The 27,007-nt window shown below is 40.8% G+C and overlaps 1 long non-coding RNA gene across 2 annotated transcripts in view; it reads right to left on the bottom strand.

The window, feature by feature from the left end:
• Positions 1-27,007, bottom strand: part of LOC131514364 (uncharacterized) — an 81,884-nt gene that overhangs the window by 36,885 nt on the left and 17,992 nt on the right. Inside the window, exons 2-3 of one of the 2 annotated variants that reach the window (XR_009263040.1) lie at positions 19,780-19,940; positions 16,540-16,799 (exon numbers count right to left, since the gene is read on the bottom strand). This is a non-coding gene — a long non-coding RNA (uncharacterized LOC131514364). Of the gene's footprint in view, positions 1-16,539; positions 16,800-19,779; positions 19,941-27,007 lie in introns of those variants that run through there. The other variant, XR_009263041.1, reaches the window with a different exon arrangement.

Raw genomic sequence — 27,007 nt, 5'->3', positions numbered from 1 at the left:
ATTTTGATGTAGTCCCAACAGTTTATTTTTGTTTTTGTTTTCCTGGCTTCAGGAGCCCTATCCAGAAAATTATTGTCACGGCCTATGTCAGAAAAATTACTGCCTGTATTCTCTTCTAGGATTTTTATGATTTAAGGTCTCATATTTATGTCTTTAATCTATTTTGAATTTATTTTTGTATGGTATAAGAAAGTGGTCCAATTTAATTCTTTTGCATGTAGCTGTCCAGTTTTCCTAGCACCGTTTGTTGAAGAGAATTTTTCTCATTGTATATTCTTTCCTCCTTTGTTGAATATTAATTGACTATATAATTGTGGGTTTGTTTCTGGCTCTCTATTCTGTTCTATTGATCTATGTGTCTGTTTGTGTGCCAGTACCATACTGTTTTGTTTACTACAGCTTTGTGACAGAACTTGAAGTCTAGAATGGTGATACCTCCAGTTTTGTTTTTCTTTTTCAAGATTGCTTTCGCTATTCAGGGTATTTCATGGTTCTCTACAAATTTTAGTATTGTTTGTTCTGTGGAAAATGCTGTTGGTATTTTGATAGGGATTGCATTAAATCTGTAGATTGCTTTGGGTAGTAAGGACATTTTAACAATATCGGTTCTTCCAAACCATGAGCATGGAATGTCTTTCCATTTCTTTGCCTTGTCTTCAATTTCTTTCATCAGTTTTATAGTTTTCAGAATACAAGTCTTTCACCTCTTCAGTAAAGTTTATTCCTACATGTTTTATTATTTGGCAATTGCCGATGAGATTATTTTCTTAATTTCACTTTCCGCTCCTTCATTATTAGTATATAGAAATGCAACAAATTTCTGTACATTTGTTCTATATCATGCAACTTTACTGAATTATTTCATCAGTTCTAGAAGTTTTTTTTTGGTGGAGTCTTTAGGGCTTTCCCCTTGACATCATTTTAAAGGCCTGTGGTTTATGATGAAAATTTTTATAATTGTGTTCCTAAGATACCAAGAGCCTTGCTATATATAGGAAGGATCATGTAAAACTTCAAAACATTAGGCTGTATCTGATATTGACAATTTTACACGTTTAATCTCTATAGGTGGCATATGGCTATGAATTTGGCCAATTGAACTTTATGCTAAAAATCATGCCTTAAAACTTTTCCAATCTTTATATTTCTCATCCTACTTGATAACATACTTTCATTTTTGAATCCTCCAACCCCCTACCCCTCAAAATAGGTTATCAGGCAGACCATTTGTTCCCTTCAATTCTATTTTTAAAGTGGATTTCCTTTGGACAGGGTCAATAGAGCAGCTGCAAGAGCTGATGTCTATTCATCTGTGGCAAAAAAAAAAAAAAAAGAAAAAAAGAAAAGAAAAAAGAATAAGAAGGAGAAGAAAAAGAAAAGAAAAGAAATAAAGAAAAAACCTTCACAAATGAGGGGACACCAATGCCCTCCCTGAGCCACTCCAAATTCAGCTCTAAGTGATGAGCCCTGCTGGTCAAGAGATGCAGAGTGCTTTTCTCCTGAACCAGTAGGTGCTGGATTGAGGAATATGTATAATATATATGTGGGTATAAAACAAGGAAGAGGACTAGCAGTTAGTATTAAATATTACTTTTTTAGGATACATCATCAGAAAGTATTAAAGAATAGAAGGGAGGAATTTACCTATGCTTTGTGCTAGGTTGAATCAAGGAGGAGTCAAATATATGTTCTGCTCTCAAGGAGTTAATGGGTTGAGACACAAAGTAGCAAGTGATGAATTTTACAATATAACACCTAAGATTCATTTTTTTAAGTTTATTTATTTTTGAGAGATAGAGTACAAGTCAGGGAGGGGCAGAGAGAGAGAGAGGAAGAGAGAGGGAGAGAGAGAGAGAGAGAGAGAGAGAGAGAGAGAGAGAGAGAGAGAATCCCAAGTAGGGAATCGATGCAGGGCTCGAACTCATGAACTGTGAGATCATGACCTGAGCAAAAGTCAGACACTTAACCTACTGAGCCTCCCATGCCCCCCATAACACCTAATATTTTTGCATGCTTACCATGTGCTTTAACCTACTTCAGCTCACCTCCCAATCACTCTGTGAAGCAGGTTGCTGGGAAAACGGACAACAACAGCAAGAATCAAGCAGTTACCAATAGATTAAGTGACATTATAAATGTGAAATTTTATTTCTTCGTTTCCAAGTCACAGACTGTGTGAAGTAAATTTCAATACTAGCTAGATGGGAGCTCAGGAGAGGAAGACATGTGCTCCACTTGCTGGGTGTTCTGTAACCCAACCTGCTCCTTCCCCCTGCCAGCCGCAGCCCCAGCAGGTCGCCTGTGCCCCTGTGGCCAACCCACAGGATCCAAGACCATTCTGGGCACTTCCCTCAAATGGCCATGAGCAGCGCGTCGGTTTGAGTTTCTGAGATGAGGGACAGAAGTAAAGGCCCAATCTGGAGCCAGAAAGGCAGGTAGCCAGCAAAGGTTGCTTCATACGAGGTAAATGTTTAGCTCCAATTCAAAGTCCACAGTGAGCTATTTTTACCCCTGGCTACCTTAAAGGAACCTCATTTCTTCCCAGAGAGTAACTCAGGCATGGAGAATCTGGCCCACCTAATGTAACCTCAAATTATATTAAAATGCTTTCAATTCATGAATGGCTTCAGGGCAGAGTCTGTCAAATAATGAATCCATCCATATGCCTCCTCTCTATGGATGGTATTATGTTTAGATTTTGCTTCCCATGTAAACCTGAGCAATAAATTAGGGGCAGAGACCCTGCCTGTGGTCCTCAGTATCCCCCAAAGCACATGGCCGTGCTGGGACACATAACACAAGTTCAATGCATCTTGGCAGCATTTATTGCAAAGACGTAAATCTTAATTTATTATGGTGTGTCCTCTTGTTAAGAGGGGAATCAAAGACACTAGTGTGGAGGACGTATTCGATTTTTCCTGGTTGGCAGGCAGAGAGTGAAAATTTCCCTTTACGCTCTCCCTTCACACATTCCCCTCCCCCAGAGCCTGCCATCTGTTCTGGAATATCATCATTCATGCAGGGTTACCCCTAGCGAGCCTTTTTAGACAGTGTTTTGTCATGAACTATAAGTAGTAGTGATTCAAAACAGAGATTAGAGATGAATTTACTCCTCATCCTTTCCCTTGCCCTGAGCAGTACTATACAGAAACACAGTACTTGGTTATACAGCTGAAGAACACCCAAAAGAAGTCCTTTTAAAGTCTTGCAGCCAGCGTATGGACCTCACCCACCAACAGCACCATACACACCATTCATGAAGTCTTTGTTGAGCACCCTGCATGGGCAAGCCCTTGTGGGAGGCACAGGATGAGTAAAATACAGACATTTCTCCATGGAAGTTACAAAACAACATGGGAAATGAAGCACATAATTGTAATATGAAGCAGGTCATGATAAAGTGCTGAGAGAAAGATACACACACAGTCATATCAGATAGGATATAGGAGTTCTTGCAAGAGAGCAATTCCTGTGTTTAGGAGTCAAGGGAGAGAATACCTTAAAGGCATGTGAGCCAGACCAATGCATAAGGTAGGATTTAGTCATGTGTGATCAGGCCCTAGCAGGGAACAGCAGAAGTAGAGGCACAAGGACGTGTTCAGGAAACAGTGAGCAAGTAATTCAGTTTCATCAGTATGGGGGGCCATCAAGGGGACTAAGAGGAAATAAAAGTTAGACTCCTGTCAGATCAGGAACTATGTCAAATTACAGACTACAAAGTTAGACTTACTCCATGGGCAAGTTTTTTTTGTGCTCAGCAGTGACAGTCAAACTGTGTTTGAAGAAGTCCAAACCACTGCGGGCCCTTCCAGGAGGCGGAGGTGTGAACCTACCTCTGGGTCCTTCCCATATGGAGCCAGAGGGCAAAGGAGTTTCAGAGCATAGAACTAAATGGAGATGGGTAGAGCGACATCTGGCAGGGCACATGGAAGATGTCTAGCCCAGCCCCATAGATACTGCGGCTCAATTTCATAGGTTAGCAAATGGAGGCATGAGAGACCATGCTGTCTAAGGCCGAGTAAACTGTTAACTACCAGAGGCAGGATTTGAACTCAGGTGGATGTGATTTCAAAGCTGGTATATTGGGGGACCTGGGTGGCTTAGTTAGCTAAGTGTCTGATTCTTGATTTCAGCTCAAGTCATGACCCCATGGTTCATGAGTTTGAGCCCCACATGAAACTCTGCACTGATGGTGTGGAGCCTGCTTGGGATTCTCTCTCTCTCTCTCTCTCTCTCTCTCTCTCTCTCTCTCTCTCTCTCTTCCCTCCTCCACCTTTCTCTCTCAAAAATAAATAAACATTTTTTTTCTTAATGCTGGTATTCTTGCATTGTATCAGCCTTGACATCATTGCAGAAATGTTGACATCTCACTTGACAACACAGACATGCACTTTGATTCTCATGGCACCACTCCGTTTCAGCAGCCAATCTTGGGGTCATGGTGGCAGAGGATTCAGAATGTTGGAAAATGTTACTGTAAAATGACAAGCTGGGTCTCAAGTTTGGTAAGGAGAAAAATATCCATAAAGGTGCCAAGCATCTATAAAAATGAGGAGTCCAGGGACCAGAAGATGAAAAAAGAAAAATAATAATTATAATAATAGTTAGCATTTTGGTAGGTGCTAGTCAATATTGAAACACTTTACATATATTATCTGAATTTTCACAGCAGCTGATTGAAATGGATGTAATTAATATCATCCCTGGCCCAGAGAGGCTCATTAACTTGCCTAAGTTCACATAGCCAAGAGAGGGGCAGAGGCAGGAAACAAATGCAGACATTCCTGACTTTAGGGTCTGTGCATAGAACCTTCACAAAATGTCCCTTTGAACGATGTCAAGTAAATAAGGAAAAGACATTTCTTTAAAAATGAAATAAGACTATGGGGCGCCTGGGTGGCGCAGTCGGTTAAGCGTCCGACTTCAGCCAGGTCACGATCTCGCGGTCCGTGAGTTCGAGCCCCGCGTCAGGCTCTGGGCTGATGGCTCGGAGCCTGGAGCCTGTTTCCGATTCTGTGTCTCCCTCTCTCTCTGCCCCTCCCCCGTTCATGCTCTGTCTCTCTCTGTCCCAAAAAATGAATAAAAAACGTTGAAAAAAAAAAATTAAAAAAAAAAAAAAAAAAATGAAATAAGACTCTTCAGGATTTGGGAGGTTTGTGCTTATTGGAAAATCATATAGCCTGTGGCTATCTAGAGATGACTTTTCCCAAGGTAACCATTCATTGTTTATGTCGGGTCAAAGTCTGTTTTCTTTAAATTTGCCTCCACACGATGATGTGGAGAAACAGGAACCCTCTTGCGCTGTTGGTGGAAATGCAAACTGGTGCAGCTGCTCTGGAACTCAGTGTGGAGGTTCCTCAAAAAATTAAAAATAGAACTACCCTATGACCCAGCAATAGCACTACTAGGAATTTATCCAAAGAATACAGGAGTGCTGATGCATAAGGGCACATGTACCCCAATGTTTATAGCAACGCTTTCAACAATAGCCAAATTATGGAAAGAGCCTAAATGTCTATCAACTGAAATGGATAAAGAAGATGTGGTTTGGTTTACATTATATAATGGAATGCTACTTGGCAATGAGAAAGAATGAAATCCTGCCATTTGCAGCAACATGGGTGGAACTGGAGGGTATTATGCTAAGTGAAATAAGTCAGCCGGAGAAAGATATCATATGTTTTCACTCATATGTAGAACTTGAGAAACTTAACAGAAGACTATGGGGGAAGGGAAGGGGAAAAAATAGTTACAGAGAGGGAGGGAGGCAAACCATAAGAGACTCTCAAATACAGAGAACAAACTGAGGGTTGAAGTGGGGGGGTGGAGAGGGGAAAGTGGGTGATGGGCATTGAGGAGGGATGGGATCATTGTTGGGATGAGCACTGGGTGTTGTGTGTAAGCGATGAATCAAGGGAATCTACCCCCAAAACCAAAAGCACACTGTATACACTCTATGTTAGCCAACTTGACAATAAATTATATTAAATAAATAAATGAATCTAAGCTAAATAAATAAATAAATAAATAAATAAATAAATAAATAAATTTGCCTCCACAAGCTTACCCCCACTGCCTCCCCTCCTCCAGGGCAGTAATGTTAATTCTGGCCACTGCTCATCCCCACTTGTTGCCCAGGTCCACCCCCTTCCTCTCTGTCCTGGAAACCAAGGAGTGCTGCTTCTGTCACTTTTGGGCTAGTAACAAAAAGACCGAGTTGCTTGAAGCAGCATGCCCCCTTAGACATGCCCCCTTTGTCTTCAGTAACAGCATTTTCCTCCCAGTGGATTCAAAGCTTTGAATTTGGAAAATTTCATCTCTCGTGGCATCTCTTTTTTGTGGATAGGGATAGTTGTCACTTTGGGGGCATACTGGCTCTTAGTTCTTTATTTGTATTAGCTCATTTGTCCCCATAAATAACCTGATGAGATGATACTATCATTATTGCCAGTCTGCAAGTAAGGAAACAGATTCAGGGAAGTTCATTTACCTCCTGTTTCCTGGTCACTTGAGCATTGGAAGCAGGCTGAATCTGTCTTCTTGACTGTGAAACTTGAGGTAGGACTCATTTACCGTTTACTGGAGCCCTATTAAGCCCCATGATGCTGAATATTAACACGATTATATGTATTCTAGGGTGATGGTTGGTAGCCCCAGTTCTTGATGACATTCCAAATGCATGGAACCACATTTAAATCACCTTTAAAAGTCATAGTTGTAGACATGAAGGCTTATAATCCATGTACCAGGGGCACCATATTATGTGAGACAGGAAAACTGAACCATATCACTTGCCGACATAAGCAGCACAGTGTCCAAGCTGCCGTGTTGCAAAATCACATTACCTAAAACAGTCGCCACGGACAGGCAGTGATTTGTGGCTCCTGAACAGTACCTTAAATAGCAAGGTCCACAAGACATGTGGTTTAGATTTTTCTTTTTTAAATGCCCACATTCTTAGCAAATGGCCTTATCATATTGAGAACAACTAAGACATTGACCAAACTAGCAATGTTTGATTTTTATTTTTACTTGGTTATGGGCATAGGCAGAAAAAGCAATCTGTTCAGATGAGTAAACTGCTTTGCATACTCAGGAAGAAAAATTCAGAAGAACAGAAAAGCGGTAACAACCTCCAATTTGTGAAATTCTCCTTCATGCAAAGTTAAATAACACTCTCTTAGTGTCTTCATCTGATTATTTCTTTAGTACAAGTTCCTAGAAGTAGAACTGTTGTATCAAAGGATATTATAGGAAGCCTTATGCAGTTGACCCTTGAGCAACGATTTGAACTGTGAGGATGCACTTTCATGAAGATTTAGCAGTATAGTACAGTACTGAAAATGGATTTTCCTTAAGGTTTGATGAACAACATTTTATTTTCTCTAGCTTACTTTATTGTAAGAAAACAATATATAATACATATAGCATGCGAAATATGTTAATTGACTGTTTTGTTATCTGTAAGGGTTCAGATCAACAGTAGGCTATTAGTAATTAAGTTTTGGGGAAGTCAAAAGTTATACTGGATTTTCAACTATGTGGGTGGTGGCACTCCTAACTTCCCCACCCCCCACATTGTTCAAGAGTGAACCACAATATACTTCGCCCAATTGTCCTCCAGAAACGTGTCTCCCGGCATTTCAGAAGAGCACTGTTTTCCCATGCTCACCCACGCTGGTATTATCCAGCTGTTTTTGAATTTTACCACTGGAAAGTGTTCAAAGTCTGCTTGGTCTATTTTACTTTACTCCTTGGGTCTGCCGTGTACACGGTCTAGCCCCACCTACAGCTCTGACTCCTTTTCGCACTCTGGCTCAATCATGTGCTCAGCTCCAGCTACAGGGGTCTCCTCGAATTTCCTCCAAGGTCTCCTGCCTTCACACAATCTTTGCACATGCTACTTCCTCCTCCTGGAATCTTTCTCCACAAGCTCTGCCTGGCAGACTCTTACTTTTCCCTCAGCTCTGCACTTGACTGTCCATCTCTCTCTCAGGAATGCCATCTGTCTTTCCCACATGAAGATCAGACATGCATGAAGCGCCTATGAAAGTACCTCTCAGTTGAAATTTAACCCACTATGTGATTTACTTATTAAGATACTATCTCCACAACTAAAATGTAGCTTTATGAACACATGTCATTTTGTTGTTGCTGTTATCCACCGTATTCTTAGTCTATAAGTGCCTAGGGTGTGCTAGACACCCAACAAATAATATATGAATAAGTAAACAAGTGAATATTAAGAAATAAATAGAACTTACCTTCAAGCTGCTGTTACATAGGGAGTATAAGTTAAATTTCACTAAATAAACTGTTTGATGAAGCCCTGAAGAGTCTTCTTACTTTCAGAGGTTTTATCATGCAAAGAGTTCTCCCTTTAATTACTTTAATTCCTCTTACTATATCCTTCTTTGATATTAATCCTTAGACCTTTTCCCCTTTTTCCATTGCCCTCGCTCAACCCAACCATGGGTTCCTTCCTAACGCAATGACACATTCTGGGATTCCCACCCCAGTGACCAGGAATGACCTCTTTCCAGAATACTTGACCATCTTCCAGGCTCAGACACAACCTGTTACAGCCTGGAATCCAAATAAAGAAAAAAATGGTGTGTGTGTGGAGTGCTGAGTGCATAGCACTAACCAACAAACCAAACCCCTCTTCTCCTTACCATCTCCTGAGTGATTTTCTGCCTAAGTGGTCACTTATTTGTGAAACCCTGGGCATGGCTTTGGTAGAAAGAGAAGATGACTTAGATTTAGAAACAATCCAATGGCTTTTTTTTTTTTTATCATTTCTCCCATCAGAGTAGATCTGTTCAACACTAAACCACAAGTCAAGTTCATTATATATTTGGTATAACCTGAGAACCAACCAGATTCTGAGGATTTATGTCAGGGGACTCAAACTAACTGCCTCTAGGCTGAATCTGACCCCATAAAAAGTTTATATTTGTCCAGAACAGTGTTTAAGTGAATGTGAATGTCTGAGGCAAGGTGTGCCCTCTCTAGCCTGCCATGGTGCCTCCACATCAATGTTGTCTTACAGAGTAACAAGTACACCCTTCCCACATGCACATTCACTGTTGGGAGCCCCTGGGATAGAATTCAGCAGATTATGGGACACCTGGGTGGCTCAGTCGGTTAAGCATCCAACTCTTAATCTCAGCTCGGGTCATGATCTCACAGTTCATGAGTTCAAGCCCCACATAGGGCTCCACACTGATGGCATAGAGACTGCTTGGGATTCTGCCTCTCCTTCTCTCTGCCCCTCCCTGTTTGTGCTTTCTCTCTTTCTCTCGAAATAAATAAATTAAAATTAACTTAAAAAAAAGAACTCAGCAGATTGTACTCCTTTTTCCCACTGCTAATAATAATGACTACTCTTCCCATATACATATTTTCCTTTATTTGTTATTGTGAGATCTTCTTACATATATCTGTTATTTTAAGAGGTCTTATAATATTTTCTTTCCCATCTTTCCTTCCATGTTTCAACATACATTCCTTTCTACTGTTAACTGGGCCACAAAATCCAATTGTTTTGGAGCCTGGCCCTGTCCATGGTTTTTGTAGAGAGGGTGCCAGATTGAATCATGAGATGTGGCTTTATTCTGGACTCTGCCCCGATAAGCTATGTGATGTTGGGCAAATCACCTTGGAGCTTCAGTCCCCACTTGCCCATCCCAAAGTGAAGAAATGGTAATAGATGATCTCACCTTCCTCTCAAATGTCACATGTTATACTTGTGTGATTTTTTTTTGTCACAATCCAAATAGAAGAAAATATCAGGGGAAAAGAAACATCCACTTCATTTACTCAACAATTATTGGTTGAACAATGAGCAAGTGCTGGGAATAGTGGTGAATAAGACAGATGAAGTCACTGCCTCTGCTAGAAGGAGACAGTGAGCAAATAAACACAGAATGTCAGATTACAATAAATGCTATAAAGGGAATGAAGCATGGTAATTTCATAAAAAGTGACTGAGTAGTGACTAAGGAGGCCAGGAAGGGCATCTCTAAGAAGATTACGTCTGAGCTGTGACCTGAGAGAGAAGTGGTGAGCCACATGGGGAACCTTCAAGGCAGAGGAAACAGCAAGTGCAAAGGCCATGAGACACATCTGAGGAATGAAAAGCAGGCCAATGTTTCCAAAGAGTATTGAGCCAAGGGATAGAAGGTACAAAAAGAGGTGAGGGAAGGGGAGGTCAAGTTATAAAGGGCCTTGTGGGCTCGGACGAGCAGAGTGCGCGGAAGGGTTATCAGTAGAGCAGTGTCCCAGGATGGTTCCTGAGGTTGCTGTGTGGGTGTAAGTGGAAACAGTGTGTGGGAGGCTAGTCTTTTCAACTGAAGCTGTCTGAGGTAGTGGAGGTGGAGAAAAAAGAAAATCTGCTTATATTTTGGAGGTGGGCCTCACAGGACTTGCTGACAGGCTGTGGACATGCAGGTGGGCAGCAGTAATCCAGAATCGCCCTTGGGTTTTGGGATTGAGGGGCTGACTGGACACTGTGTCACATCACTGGTGTCAGTATACCCTCAATCACAGGCATTAAGTCCAACAGCCCTTCCAGTCTTCTAACATCTCCCTGCCCACCTCATAAACACTAGTGAAGACAGATTTGTTCTTCCATTCAGCACATATTTATTGATTGCCTGCTACAGGCTACTTTTAAAGTAACATGGCTATTTGGTTAATTTTAGTATGGTTGTTTGAAACAGCTTAAATTGGAGCCCAGTTAATCAGTAATCTAAGCCACTGATGAAATGAATTCTTTTCTTAGCATTGGCAGGCTATTTGCAACAAATGAAGATGCCTTAGCTTCACGCCAGCTGTGAGCAAATAGTTTTGGTTCTCAATTTGTAATATTCTAGAAATTTGCAGGAGATAGCCAGGATAAGGTTTGGGAATGCCTTGTCCATGTCAAACTCTGTCCAGCTGCACAACTTAGCTCTCAACTGAAAATGTCGTTTTCTGAAGAGGAAAGGCCCACGTTCAAAGAACTCCTCTGGCATCTGTCATGGTGTCTGTCAGTGAGGGATGGACTCAGTCTGATCAGCTCCTTAGAACTGATTGTGGGTACAGGTCTGAGTATGCTCCACACAGTGTTTTTAAATATTCAAACCTTCAGCTGAGATCACCACTTAGGACACCTCCAGTCATATGGAGTTAGGCTAATGAATTATCTGAGACCCTTCATAACTGAAGCAAAAGAAAAATGAAACCTGTTTAACTGGATTAAAAGAAAAAAAAATGAAATCTTCACCAACTCCTGACCAATTTGAGCCCTAAAACTCATAAACTTGGTTGTTTTATTCCACCCACACAAGAACCCTGACTTAATCAAGTGTATAAATATTCCTGCTCTCTTCGGATTATCATTTTAAGAGCCTTCAGATAAACAGGTGCAAAGTCATTGACTAAGTCTGGCTCACTTCCAAATGGCAAAAGCCTCATCTAGACTGTGAACATTTGCAGCTGCCATTTGTGGATATTTCTGCTCATTTCCACACCAGCAAGGGTGGAATCCCAAGCTCCTGTCCCAGGTTCACTGGTTGTAGCTGTACTGGAAAGTCATCTACTTTTCATTGCTTGAGTGGCTCACATAGGCTTCCACACACACCCCAGATCTCACCCCCCAATACTCCCCAAATGATGGCTATTATACCAGAGTAATAGAGTATCAGGTAAATGTTTTTTTCCTATTGTATGGAATTTTGCTGAGGCCTAAAGGGGAAAAGACCCTACCACGCCTAGCAGCTGGAGTCAGCCTCTTCCCCCCGGGGTTGATGGAGAAGCACCAATTCAAGAACCAGAAGTTCTGCTCCCTAACCTACCCACCTCTACCCCCATTCATTATAAGATGACCAGGTGGGAGAAGGGAAGGTCATCTCCTCTCCCCAGACTCTGGACAGGAAGGGAGGCTTGCCTCTCTTTTCCTCTGTTTAAATAGATCTGCCCCAGACTGAACAAAGGAAAGGAGATTGGAGAGAGATGACAGGGCTGAGGGGGGCAGTAGAGGGTACCCTGTACATCCACCATTTGGCATGAGTATCCCATGGAGGGAGGGGAGCGTGGAAGGTCACTAGGACTGGCTGCCTCTGTGACAGCCCTCCCCAAAGAAAGCCACCTGCTGGATGAAGGATTGCTGCTCCTTCTGCCTGGAACACTGCTTTATGCAATGGTCATCCATTGCTCAGTTCAAACATCATCTCTTCAGAGAGGCCTTTGCCCTCTGGATCTTATGCTCCAGAGCAAAAGTATTCATTCAGTTGGGGGAAAATGTGGAGCATCTTGGGAAGTGCATCTTAGGTGTTCATTTTATCACCATAGATAGAGGTAGTCCTCCATAGCCTCAGTTTTGTGGCCTAGAAAACATGGCTATTAGAATATCAGGCTTCCTCCAAGATGTCTGAGAAATAGGAGGGTAGAAAGTGACTAAGGTAAAGGAAGTACTTGTGGATATTTCAGTTAGAAGATTCAGGTAATTTCAATACTTAAGAAAGTAGAAAGGATTATTAGACAATTCATAGGTAAGAACATATCCATTCTCACCACCAGAGGTTTTGCATGTGGAGAAGGACAAGTGATATTTGCTGCCCCCCAAATTTTTCTTCTTACCAAGAAACTGAAATCACCTTTATCAGGATAAAATACTTTATTTTTTAAGTTTATTTATTTTTGAGAGAGAGAGCACACGTGAACACAGGGGAGGGGCAGAGAGAGGGAGAAAGAGAGAATTCCAAGCAGGTCCCACGCTGTCAGCATGGAGCCCAACACAGGACTCAAACCCATGAACTGTGAGATCATGACCTGAGCTGAAACCAAGAGTTGGTCGCTTAACCAACTGAGCCACCCAGGCACCCCCCAGAATGAGATACTTTTTAAAACTTGTTATTTTGTGTAGACAAGTGAAATATCTGGTGTTTTTTGTCTGACTCTTTACGGACAAACTTGAGACTAAAATTTGTACTTTGAAGGTAAACTTACCAGGCCCAACCTTCCAGGTGACATTGACTTTGTGCTACTATCATTTTAGTGTTTGGTGCCAGTTAAAGATTAGACAAGTCCCACTGAAGAAGACCTTTTCCATAAAATTTATCATCTCTCAACCACAGACATACAACTCTATGTCCCATTAGTATTTTTTTCATGTCATATTGCTGCCATCACGTAGTTACCGCATTCCACAAATGTTAATCATTGTTTCTACAGACAATTTAAAACAGTTTAGGTATCACTTAGAATGTTTTGTGTTGGAGGTAAGAAGGCAAGCCATGTTCAATATGTAAAAATCACAGGAGTGTGTATGGAAGAGTTTTATATATTACATAGTTACAGAAACAGATTCAGTATGTATGTGCAAATATAGATTTGAAAATAATGCATACCAACATGTTCAAATGTGAACCTTTTAACTGGACTTTGTGGGAGGGGTCAGTATGATGTTTACTTTATATAATGCCTACTCTACAAGTAAGGCACATTTTAGTATTTTTTTAAATTCACTAACTTTTCCCCCCGTATATTATTTTATATAGACTAAAAAGTAATCATCAATGATAAAGTACGGGATAAAGAACAGGCGTTAATCAGTTGCATGAGAGACTTAGAAAAAACACTTAGACTTTTGAGCATGCCCACCTAAATTTTTCAATAACTGGTTTCTTGGTTTGGCCCTTCTTAATACACACTCATCCAGGATTTAAGTTCTGTTTTGATGTGATAGCCAATTCTTATTGACTGAGTGGACTATTATTTTAACGTTGGCATTTATATTTTATTTGTAATACAAGCGAGGCCAAAAGAAGATTTGGATAGTACACACATAGCTAATTTATTTAAAATGTATTTAGAATCTATCAGATTTTTCAAAAGCATTCTTTTTCTTTAAGTTAATTTATTTATTTTGAGAGAAAGAGAGAGAGAACAAGTAGGAGAGGGGCAGAGAGGGTGGGAGAGAGGGAGAATCCCAAGCAGGCTCCGCACTGCCAGCACAGAGCCCGATGCAGGGCTGGAGCTCACGAAACGTGAGATCATGACCGGAGCCAAAATCAAGAGTTAGACGCTTAACCCACTGAGCCACCCAGGTGCCCCCCTACAAAAGCATTCTTAAGCTCATTGCAGATGAACAGGGAAAATGTTGACTATCATACTTTTTGTCCCTTGCATGACAGCCATGCTAACATTTTTGTACAATGCAAACTACTAATTTGTCTGACATTCCATGTTAAACAATTTAGATTATTTGGTGAGGTCACTCTCAGTCATATGCCTGGTTAAATCCTACCCTACCCTGTGCTTCCTTATCCGCTTTTCCTCTGTTTTCTTTTTCTACACAGCATTGACCACAATCTGATACATGATTTATACTTTTTAATTACTTGTTGTCTTTCTCTCCCCTGCATGCTCTCCAGGAGGGCAGAGACTTTTGCTAGTTTTGTTCATTGCTTCCCCTGTTCGTAGAACAGCACCTGGCACAGAGCATTGGAGACAACCAACAAATAGTTGTTGAATTCATGAGAGATGCAATGGACATGGGCTTTATCACCAGGGGCAGGTTCAGGTTCATTACTGACTTGCCCTGCTTACCAGTTGCAATTTGGGAAAATTCTTATTTTTAAGTCATAAATAGATTTTTATTTCTCTGGTCTCTCTCTCTCTCTCTCTCTCTCTCTCTCTCTCTCTCTCTCACACACACACACACACACACACACACACACCAATATATGTTCATTATGAAATATTCAGAAATACAGAAAAATATGGAAAGTGGTGAAAAATAATAATTCCACCCCCCAGAAGTTGTTAAAAATTTTCATATATAGCCTCTGACCACCCGTGTTGATTTCCACTCATGGGATTGCAAACATAGCAGCCATTTGGTGGAACTGTTAGAGATAATGTGTAGAAAACAGCTGTCCCTCAGTGCTATTCTTTTATCAGGATGGAATGCAAACATGTATTCACCTCCAGATGCATGGGGCACACTATTATTTTGAGACAAGTTCAAGAAAATTTAGCTCCAATTTCAGATATTGATAAGAATTAATATTATAGAAGATGGTCATCATTAGAGATCCCATCCCAAGAGATAACATCTAATGCTGATGGTAATAGTAAAGTAGGAGGAAGGGTCTTCTTACATCTTTAAAAGATAAATATATATGCCAATAAATTAAACAAATATTTTTAAATGTTTACTATGTGCCTGGGTCTGTGTTTATTGCGTTCAGGTATCTTTGCATTTTAGCGTCACAATAACCATGTTACTATTATTATTCCCATTTTAAGAATGAAATGGAGGGGCGCCTGGGTGGCTCAGTTGGTTGAGCGTCCGACTTGGGCTCAGGTCATGATCTTGCAGTTCATGAGTTTGAGCCCCGCGTCGGGCTCTGTGCTGACACCTCGGAGCCTGAAGCCTGCTTCAGATTCTGTGTCTCCCTCTCTCTCTCTGCCCCTCCCCTGCTCATGCTCTCTCTCTCTCTCTCTCTCTCTCTCTCTCTCTCAAAAATAAATAAGTAAATAAACATAAAAAAAATTTTTTTTAAGAATGAAATGGAGGTGTAAAGAGATAGTAAGCTGCCCAGGTCATAGGGCTTGAAACCAAGGAAACTAGAATGCAAATCCTGGATCTGGCTCCAGGGTCCTCATTCATAGAGCATTTCAGAACAGCATCCAGTGCAAACATGCAATGGGGGCCTACATGCAATATAGAAGGATGCAAAATAAGAATAACGTCCAGAGGATCAAGAGGATGTCGGTCATGAGGCATGAGCACTCTGTTCCACTCTGCTATCAACTTCCAACAGGATTAATCAGTTAGTTGGCTTTTATTGGTATGAATCTGCCCTTTAAATCCCAATCATGACTAGATGAACCGATGAAAATACTGTTCTTTGGACTCTGAAGTTCAGTTTCAGACCTTGGACCCATAATGACTTTACTAAAGTGTGGGTCCCCACTGGGGCCAAGACAGGGCAGTCGCTCTGTCTCAGCAGTGGCCTCAGTGCCACTGATAAGACATCCCATATTCTCCAGCTGGTTTTTGTTACCTGATAGGGAAATCAAGACAGGTGATTGGGAAATATGTATCTATGATCAAAAACATGTTATGCAGTGATTGGAATTTAATTTCTGACATGTGAGTTCACCCTTAGTAAGCTAACAGAAGGTTCACTGGACTGGCTGGGCATGCGAAGGTCACACTGATGCCCAGTCTGGTTAGAAGCTGGAGGATCCTAGGAGAACTCCAAATGTTTCCTCCCCTAGCCTATTTTCACCCTCAAGCCTCTGAACACACATCCTATTGATTGCTTCTTGCTTCACCAAGATTCCAGAATCCTTATTTCTAACATTAGTCCAGGACCCTGCCTTCAGTTCCTCATGGCCTCCTTTGCTTGAATGCTCGCTGTTAGTGTTCTTGAACTTGAGCCACACCTCACTGTACATAAATTCAGAAACTGGACTTTTTTTTTTGACATTGCATACCCAGAAGGAAGAAATATTGTTGAAAGAAATAAAAGAACTTTGGCATCAGACTGTCTTGGACTTTAATTCAAGCCCCACATTCACTAGCCATGTAGACTTTGACTTCTCATCTTGAGAACAACATTTTTTGCCCCTGTGAAAATGGGGGAAATACCTCTTATCCTGCTCACTTGTTGGGACTAAATGAAACAGTGAATGAGCAAAGGTCTGTGGCAGTGCTGAGACATTTCAGGCTCTCGGTCTTCTTGGCCTCTTTTCTCAGAGCTGCCTGCATATTTTCTAGACCAGGGGTCTGCAAACCATTTCTGTGAGGGACCAACGAGTTAATATTTTAAACTTTTCTGGACAAACTCATTCACAGCTGATCACTCAGGCCAGTAAAACTTATTAGCTATGTAAATTTGGACCACAGTTGTACATGAGTTTGGCATTCCACAATCAAACTACAACCCAATACTGTAATTCAGTCACTATGAAGGCTTCTCACTCTTTCTGTCTCTTATAAGTCTTAGGCACAAATATAAATTAAGCAGTTCCTTTGTACCTCATTCTGCTTTTAATTTAGAGGACAACCCCACAATGGCTCTGGGATGGCATCAATTATCCTCAAATCGGGCCAGCTTTACAGTCTTAGGAGTGAATTGCTGGTATATAAGTTTTCTACTACTCACAGAATGACTCCTTTTGTGACAACCTGGGGGGCGGGGGAAGCTACTCTGGGCATATTTTAATCACGAATTCAAACTGGCCAGAAAAACAGTCAGAGAAGAGAAAGCGTGCCTATATGCCTTATAAGATTTATACAAACTTTTACAAAGAAAACAGAGATCACAGAAGAGTGTGACTTGACTTTTCACCTTTAAAGAGGCGGCACATAAGAAAGTCTGGTTGCGCAATGCCTCCTTGAGGCTCAGCTAAAAAGTAACCCTAGCTGGCCTGAGATCAGCAGCAACCACCACAGCATTTCTTTCTTCCTTCCTGGTTATACAATTCATCATGCTTAGTGAATAGCCCTGGAGATATCACTGCAGCAAAGAAAAAAAGGGATATCTTAAGTTTAATTTTTTTTAATGTTCATTTTATTTTTGAGAGAGAGAGCACAAGTGCGGCAGGGACAGAAAGAGAGGGGAACAAAGAATGCAAAGCAGACTCTGTGCTGCCAGCGTGAGCCCGATATGGAGCTCCAACTCATGAACTGTGAGATCATAACCTGAACCGAAGTCAGACGCTCAACTGATGGAGCCCCCCAGGCACCCCATCTTAGGTTTAATATAATGATAAATAAGAAGCAGTGTGAGTGGTCTCATAGAAAGGATCTACCAAGCACCTTCTCAACACAATGTAACCTCTGAAACATTCCCTCAAGATAGGTTGTCCCCATTTTGCATTTAAAGATACTAAGGCTCAGAGAGTTTAGACTTCTGCCCAAATTTCATCTAAATGGCAGGTAATCAAACTGGACTTGAAATCCTCTATTTCTCAGCTCGAGATGATAACTATGCTTGTACCACACCAGGATGCCCCTTTCAGAGACTAGGAAAATAATTATACATTTATATATATGGGAAATCCTACCCTCTCTTTACTTTGTTTTCTAATTAGAACTGATTTTATTTGATCACCAGCCTTGAAAACAGTGTCCTTAATTCAATTGTGCCTAATACATTTCTGTTTAAATAACCATTTAAGCTACATTGCGGGTTATACAGGCTTTTCTGAACTAGCCTGAAAATCTATTCACCCTTTAATTGCTGAGGAAACTATCTGTCCCAAATTGCTGAGGAAACTCATTTATTAATATATATTTAGAGTAATGTTCAATTAGGTATTATAGATTTCCAATGTCAATGAGTAAATATTGCCAGAGTGTTATGTAAGTTATTAAAATTTCTGCGTTACATTTACATCCACCCATTTTTATTAGACTTTTAAGAGTTCTGAAGGGCTGTGGCTTATGATTAGGAAAGATGGGACAGAAAATAGAGATAGATGTAAATCTCAGCCTTGGCTATACCTGGGAATCATCTGGAGAGCTTTAAAATGTGCAATGTCTGGGTCTAATGCTTAGAGATTCTGATAGTATTTGAGTTGGAGCCTTGGTATCAGGTAACAAGCTTCCTGGGTAATTCTGACAAACAGCCAAGATTGAGAAGGAATGAAAAAGAAACAACAATTAAAAATATCCCATAGGAAAAAAAATTACCCCATAGAATGTACAACACCAAGAGTGAACCCTAATGTAAAGTATGGACTTAGGGTACTTAACCATGTCAGTGTAGGTTTATCAACTGTAGCAAACGCACCACTCTGGTTGGGGTTGGTAAAGGGAGAGGTAGGCATGTGTGGGAGCAGGAGGCATAAGGAAAATCCCTCTACCTTCCTCTCATTGTTGTGAGCCTGACTAAAACTGCTCTAAAGGAAAAGTCTTTAATTTTTAAAAGCATACAAAATAAATATTTTAAAAAGAAAAAAAAAAGGATTTCTTCTTTAATTTGGTTACAGGAAATGTAAATATATATGGAAATGTGACTAGGAAAATATTTAGTGAAGGTAATAATTTAAACAGTTCTTTTAATTTTAAAGACTTTTACGTGACACATGAAAGCCCACTTTTAAAAAGTTGTGCCTACCATGTGCCTCAACATTTCTAAGTGCCTTACACCTGCTATTTCAAGTAGCCAAAATCATACCTAAAGAAAAATGTATGCTTGTAAGTGTATATATTGGAAAATAAGGAAAATTGAAAATAAATGGATCTAGCACAAAATTCAAGAAACCAAAAAATAACAAATAAAATCAAAGAAAAAAGGTAAGAAAGGAAGGAAATAAGGAAGATAAAGGCAGAAACCAAGAAATTGAAAGAAAAAACGAATAGCAATTAAAAATAAAAGTCAAATATGCTCAGTTGGTAGAGCATGTGACTCTTGATCTCAGGGTTGTGAGCCCCATGTTGGGTGTGGAGCCTACTTAAAATAAATAAATAGGTATCTTAAAAAAAATAAAAAGTTGGAAAGTAATAAAATTACTAAATCTAACCTAGCAAACGATCACACCAAAAGAGATAATGTATAAGTAACATTATGGATAAAAAAGAGTCTATAGTTATAAATGAAGTAGGGAATAAAACCACTTGAAGAGCATACTAGTCAGTAAGCTTAAAAATCTATATAACTTTTTCAGATAGTTTTCTAGAGAAACGCAAATTAAGATTCGTTCAAAAAGACTTAGGATACTTGACTAGTATAATAACCAGAAGAGAAAACAAAGAGGAAGCTAATCATTTACCTTGAATAAGAACATCTTTTTCAAAATGAAAGATGTTTTTTTTCCCTCTTTCCCTCCTAGGAAGGAGACTTCCTAGAAGTCCCACATCCCGCTTCTGCTGCCATCTCATTAGCCAGAATGTAGTCACATGGCCAAGGGGATTTGAAAAAGGTTGTCTTTACCTGGAAAAGGAAAAGGAAGGGTGGAACAGAAGGACAAAGTCATATTCAGAGGTGGCTAGAAATATCTCTTATTAAGCAGCAACAATCAACTAGATAAATAATGGAAAAAAAGATATAGTTGGGTTTTTTTTTAATGTTTATTTATTTATTTATTTATTTTTAATTTTTTTTAACATTTATTTATTTTTGAGACAGAGAGAGACAGAGCATGAACGGGGAAGGGTCAGAGAGAGAGGGAGACACAGAATCTGAAACGGGCTCCAGGCTCTGAGCAGTCAGCACAGAGCCCGACGCGGGGCTCGAACTCACAGACCGCGAGATCGTGACCTGAGCCGAAGTCGGACACTTAACCGACTGAGCCACCCAGGCGCCCCTGTTTATTTATTTTTGAGAGAGAGACAGAGAGAGAGCATGAGCAGGCTAATGGCAGAGAGAGAAGGAGACACAGAGTCTGAAGCACGCTCCAGGCTCTGAGCTAGGAGGAGCACACAGCCTGATGTGGGGCTTGAACTCATGACCCATGAGACCATGACCTAAGCTGAAGTCAGATGCTTAACCCACTGAGCCATCCAGGCGCCCCTATAGTTGGGGTTTTAAGCCATAAAAATAACAAGTCCAAAAAATGCATAATCATCATATAAGAAGAAAAAATCAAGTGTGTGTACCTCCAGGCCCAAGGAGACGCCAAAGGTGGCTTTTGGGGAAGGAGTGTGGAGGGAGCTAGGACAGGCTGATGAGGCGGTCACATGTATACATGAAGTCCTGCTGGGCCTTTAACATACTGAGACATATGGTATGTGGACCTCCCTTCACACTTGCTCCAGGCCTGTGTATGTGAAGGACTTATCTGGCTGGGGTGTCAGGATGGGGATTCCTATTTTATATAATTAGGCCAAGGAAATCCTCATTGTTAAGGTGAATGAGTAGAGAGCTGAAGGAATAAAGAGCAATCTGCATAAGTCACAAAATGAACATGTGAGGAAATCAAATTTAAAGTAATACAGAAGAAGCAGCAAACAACCCATCCAAACCCAAACCATATTTATGTTTATGTCGATGAGAGCCATGTGAGAAATGGTTTTCGAACAACTTCTTTGGAAATCTTGACTATGTCACGATCTAGCTTGCTTCTCAAATGGAATTAAAAACTCCTAGCAACCTCAATGTCCCCTGTGCGATAAGAGTGAATCCGGCAGAGGCCTGAAATGGAATGGCTGAGTGTGCGATGAGGTCAGCAGCTATGTGTGGTGTGAGGGAGACAGGGCTCCATGACGCTGGGCTATAATTGGCTGGTATAAATGCCAGCAAGCCAGGCTGGCAGCAGAAGGAGAGACTGAACCCAATAATCTGAGTAGCAGAAGTTACATGAGCGTTTCTGCCCATTAGTGACAAGCACATGGTTCTTTATAAAACAAACTTCCAGTACAACAGTGTTGGCATATTGAATGCACTTATTCTTTCAAAAAGCACACCAGTTAGGGGCACCTGGGTGGCTCAGTCTGTTGAGCATTTGTCTCAATTTCGGTTTGGTGAGTAACATGTCACTGAGTTACAATATTGTCACATAGGTGTATGCAAGCATAGTTTAATTTGAGTTTTAAGAAAATGCTTCATATGATCTCACAGTGGTGGGGTAGAGCCCTGTGTTGGGCTCTGCACTGAGCATGAAGCCTGACTGGGATTCTCTCCCTCTCTCTCTCTCTCTCTGCCCCTCCCCACTCCTCCCAAAATAAATAAATATATATATATATGTATACACATATATGTGTATGTCCTCGGTTATATTATATAAATATAAATATATATATTTATCTCCTAATTATCCATCTTACTAGGCTCATAAGGCCTAAAAATTTAATTGCTTGTCTTAGTACATTTTTTCAAATATGAAATTAATGAGTATGCAAGAAAAAACCCCAGAAATGTAGAAAAAACTACCCCGACAACCGAGGACAATTATTATCATTTTACTTGTATCAGTTTTCATTCTTTTTTTTTGCATAGCTTCTGCCACGTAATTGTAATCACAGTTTAGTTAACTGGTATATATATATATATATTTTATATATCCATATATATATCCATATATATATCTCCATACATATTTATATATATATGGAAAGACATATCTTATTTCCGCGTGGGACACCAAATACTAAAAATGCTATAAGAATCCACATTAGTGAGGGGAGCCTGGGTGGCTCAGTCAGTTAAGCGTCCGACTTCAGCTCAGGTCACGGTCTCGCGGTCCATGAGCTCGATCCCTATGTCAGGCTCTGAGCTGATGGCTCAGAGCCTGGATCCTGCTTCCGATTCTGTGTCTCCCTCTCTCTCTGCCCCTCCCCCGTTCATGCTCTGTCTCTCTCTGACTCAAAAATAAATAAACGTTAAAAAACAGGTTACTCTTTAAAAAAAAGAATCCACATTAGTGGATTAAAATGCAATTTCAGTAAAAAAAAAAAAAAAAAAAAAAAATCCAGTTAGGCTTCCTTAGAACCTGACATGGGAATTTTAAATTCATCGTAGAGAAGAAATTTGTTTAAAAAAGAAGAAAAACTAAAGAATAACAAGGAAAAGGGGGCGCCTGGGTGGCTCAGTCTGACTTCGGCTCAGGTCATGATCTCACAGTCTGTGAGTTCGAGCCCTGCATCAAGCTCTGTGCTGACAGCTCAGAGCCTGGAGCCTGTTTCAGATTCTGTGTCTCCCTCTCTCTCTGATGCTCCCCCATTCATGCTCTGTCTCTCTCTGTCTCAAAAATAAATAAACGTTAAAAAAAATAAATAAATAACAAGGAAAGGGGTGCCTGGCTGGCTCAGTCAGTTAAGTGCTGACTTCGGCTCAGGTCATGATCTCATGGTCCATGGGTTCAAGCCTGTGTGGCACTCTGTGCTGACAGCTCAGAGCCTGGAGCCTGCTTGGGATTCTGTGTCTCCCTCTTTCTGTGCCCCTCCCCCACTCCCACTCTGTCTATCTCTCTCTCTCAAAAATAAATAAACGTTAAAAAAAAAAGAATAACAAGGAAAGAGTTGTCTTTCTAAAAGTCCTGTGAAACTGCAGAAATTAAAACAGAAAATAAAGAAAGAGGTGGAAGGAAGAGACCAGACTGTGTGAGATTGATTATCTGATACAGGGGGTATTTCAAATCCAGGAGTGACAATGGCCTGCTCCATGAATAGTGCTGAGAATGGTATTTCAGAAGCAAAAGAAACAAAGTAAGAGTTCTACTTCAAGAGTTCCTGTCTTCAATTCTGACTGGAAAGATTAATGAATGACAAGTCTATCCAAGTAGTAGATGGAAAAACCAGTGACTATTTTATAATCTTGGGATAAGTTACTTTCTTAAGTAAAAATAAATTCAGAAGTCATGAAAGAAAATTGTAGCATAAATTGTAGACAAAAGATTAATATAATATGGTAGGCAACCACATAACTAAAGGGGCAAATCCAAAGGAGAAATGCTTAAGTCCAATAAACATATGAAGAGACATTCATCTTCATACATTCATTATGACATGCAAACTAAAGCATCATTGGGATCCATGTCTCTTACATTAGATCGGTTAACATTGAAAAGATTGATAATACCCAGTAGTTGCAAGGTGGTGGGGAAGAGGTATTTCTATACGTGATGGTGGGAATGTAATTTGGTGAGCCTTGTGGGGGTCAATTTGAGAATAAATATTTAAATAACCCAGGAATTCCACATCTAGAAGTCCATTCTACAAAACAACTTAACCATGGATATGTACACAAAGTGTTACCTATAAAACTGAAAAATTAGAATCAACTGAATGTGTTCCTGTAAAAGATTGGTGAGATGAATTCTGACTTAACCACGCTAGAGGATGCAATGCAGTGTCATTAAGGACGAAATAGTTCTGCGTGTACCAACAATGAAAAAAGCTTGTGACATGTCACTGAATTACAATATTGTCACATAGGTGTATGCAGGGATGGTTTAATTTGAGTTTTAAGAAAATTCTTCATGTTATGTAGGGAATGGAGGAGTTTTAAGTTTTATTTTATGAACTTTTATATTGTTTCAAATGTTATTAGTCTTATGTTTTTGAAACACTTGATTTAGCTGCAGTATTCAAAATTAAGTATCTATCAGTCCAGGTGTCCAACTTTTCTGCCCTCACTGGGGTCCAAGCTACTCATCACCTGTCCTCGGTGTATAAAATTTCCCTGGAGGAGCACCTGAGTGGCTCAGTCAGTTAAGCCTCCAACTCTTGATTTTGGTTTAGTTCATCATCTCTCATGAGATCAAACCCCAGCATTGGGCTCTACACTGACAGCACAGAGCCTGCTTGGGATTTTATCTCTCCCTCTATGCTCCTCCCCTGCTTGCTTACTCTCTCTCTCTCTCTCTCTCTCTCTCTCTCTCTCTCTCTCTCAAAAATAAGTGAGCTTTAAAAAAAGTTCCCTGGGGCATGCCTGGGTGGCTCAGTTGATTAAGCATCCAACTTCGGCTCAGGTCATGATCTCACAATTTGTGAGTTCAAGCCCCGCGTCGGGCTCTGTGCTGATAGCTCAGAGCCTGGAGCCTGCTTCGGATTCTGTCTCCTTTTCTCTCTGCCCTCCCACGCTCATGCTCTGTCTCTCTCTGTCTCTCAATAATAAATAAATGTTTTTTTTAAAAAAAAGTTCCCTGGACAGTGTGGAGGTTCCTCAAAAAATTAAAAATATACCTACCCTATGACCCAGCAATAGCACTGCTAGGAATTTACTCAAGGGATACAGGAGTACTGATGCATAGGGGCACTTGTACCCTAATGTTTATAGCAGGACTCTCAACAATAGCCAAATTATGGAAAGAGCCTAAATGTCCATCAACTGATGAATGGATAAAGAAATTGTGGTTTATATACACAATGGAGTACTACGTGGCAATGAGAAAGAATGAAATATGGCCCTTTGTAGCAACATGGATGGAACTGGAGAGTGTGATGCTAAGTGAAATAAGCCATACAGAGAAAGACAGATACCATATGGTTTCACTCTTATGTGGATCCTGAGAAACTTAACAGAAACCCATGGGGGAGGGGAAGGAAAAAAAAAAAAGAGGTTAGAGTGGGAGAGAGCCAAAGCATAAGAGACTCTTAAAGACTGAGAACAAACTGAGGGGGGTGGGAGGGAGGGGAGGGTGGGTGATGGGTATTGAGGAGGGCACCTTTTGGGATGAGCACTGGGTGTTGTATGGAAACCAATTTAACAATAAACTTCATATATTGAAAAAAAATTTTTAAAAATAAAAAAAATTTTAAAAAGTTCCCTGGAAAGATTTTAGAAAACAGTGATGCCTGTGCTCCATCTCAGAACAAGTAAGTCAGAATCTCAGGGGTAGGACTGAGGCACCCAATGCATGGTCTGCAGACCAGCAGTATCAACAGGATCTGAGAGCCTGTTAGAAATGCAGACTCTCAGGCCCCACCGGAGACCTACTCCATCAAAGTGTGCATCTTGAATCACACCTCCCAGGGAATTCATTTGCACATTAGGTTGGGAAATGCTGACTATTCCATTTAGTGACCCAGGGTAAATTACTTACTGTATGGAGACTCCACTTTTCTCGACTGTAAAATAGAGGGAAATAATATCTCTGAAAGCTAAATGGACTTATGTGTGTAAAGTGTCCAGGGCCCCACCAGGCATATAGTAGGGACCCAGTGAATGGTACCTTTTGCATGCTGGTTACTTCCAACTTTGCGCCTCAAAAGTGGATGGCTCACCCACCCGACCTCCACTGACCACCTCACCAGAAAATTCTGTGCTCTGCATTCTCTCTGTGAGACATACAGACCAATGATCAGGGTACACGAGGTGGTGGCTACTCTCCAGCACACCCATGTGCTTCTGCTCCCACAGGTTCAGCTGTGTGTTTACCAAGAGGCAGCTGGGTGTGTTCCCAAACCTGTTTATGCCAGTAGCACTTGTTATTGAATTACATAATTTAATTAAACATTATGTAAACCAATGAAATAGGAGTCCAAAAAGTAAACTGTTCCCATGAAATGCTACATTGAAGGCTTTCAAAAGACCCAATAAATGCAAGTATCTAAAAATGCGCATGGGTGAGACAACTGTAGAAGACAAGAGAAAAGAAGTCATATGCATGTACAATTATATTCAGGTTGCTTGGCAAGGTTTGAAAATTTTTCTGTCCAAAATAAGGAAACCAAAATTGAATTCACAATTGACGTTTTGTGCGTGAATTTAAGAAAGGTCCATCTACCTGTGCTCACACAGAAGGCCTTGGCTCTATGTCAAAAGATTGGGGGTGAGTATCTCTATGTGTCAAGTTAAAATAAAGTATCTCCAGTATGGGTAGGCATCTCTTGGAAAGATTTCCCATGTGTTCTGGTCACAGAAGGCTTGGCACTCTGCAGGGCCCAAAGAGAATTTGTCTCTGCCATCGCCTCTAATGTACACACTGAGTGGGCTGATTCTTTCCTGTCCTTATATGAAGGCTCAAGCAGCCCTCCCAGTCACTCTGGGTGTGAAATGTCCTGAGATCACCTTTGGTCTTAAGGAAAGCCTTGTTTTAGTAATTAAAATAATCAGTTTAGTTTAATAACAAAATTCCATATTTTCCCCCTCCCTGAGCTGAGGCTTGATTTAGGCCACGAAACCCAAGGTCTTGGGAGTCGGGGACACAAGGGCCATTAGGACAAGTGGATGTCCATCCTCTTTCAGTGCCTCCCCTTACTAACTGCCTTTCCATCCCCTCCAGGGTTGGGCCTGGGACAAGCGGGTTAAGACAAAGGGCACAGTCTTCCATGGATAATACGTCCGCAACCTGGCATGGCTGCCCATTGGTCTTGGGTGTACAGGGTTGAGTCTGTCATGAGGTATTCTCCCCATTGCGAATCCCCGCTGAAAAGCACATGATGAAAGCGATCATTCCTCTGCCTGCCTGCTCTCACTGCCTACACTCAACCCTCAGGCTGCTAGTCTGAAGAACTCTCCAGAAGGCCCTTTCTTGGTGGTCCTTCTTAAGAAGACTCTAGGCCAGCTCCCTCACATGAATCCAAACAACAAACCAGAAAAACTCACCTCCTTGTCCC

The sequence above is a fragment of the Neofelis nebulosa genome, chromosome 6 (assembly GCF_028018385.1).
Source record: "Neofelis nebulosa isolate mNeoNeb1 chromosome 6, mNeoNeb1.pri, whole genome shotgun sequence".
Lineage (NCBI taxonomy): Eukaryota > Metazoa > Chordata > Mammalia > Carnivora > Felidae > Neofelis > Neofelis nebulosa.
The sequence above is the reverse complement of the archived record's forward strand: the minus strand, read 5'-3'. Positions and strand labels throughout refer to the sequence as shown.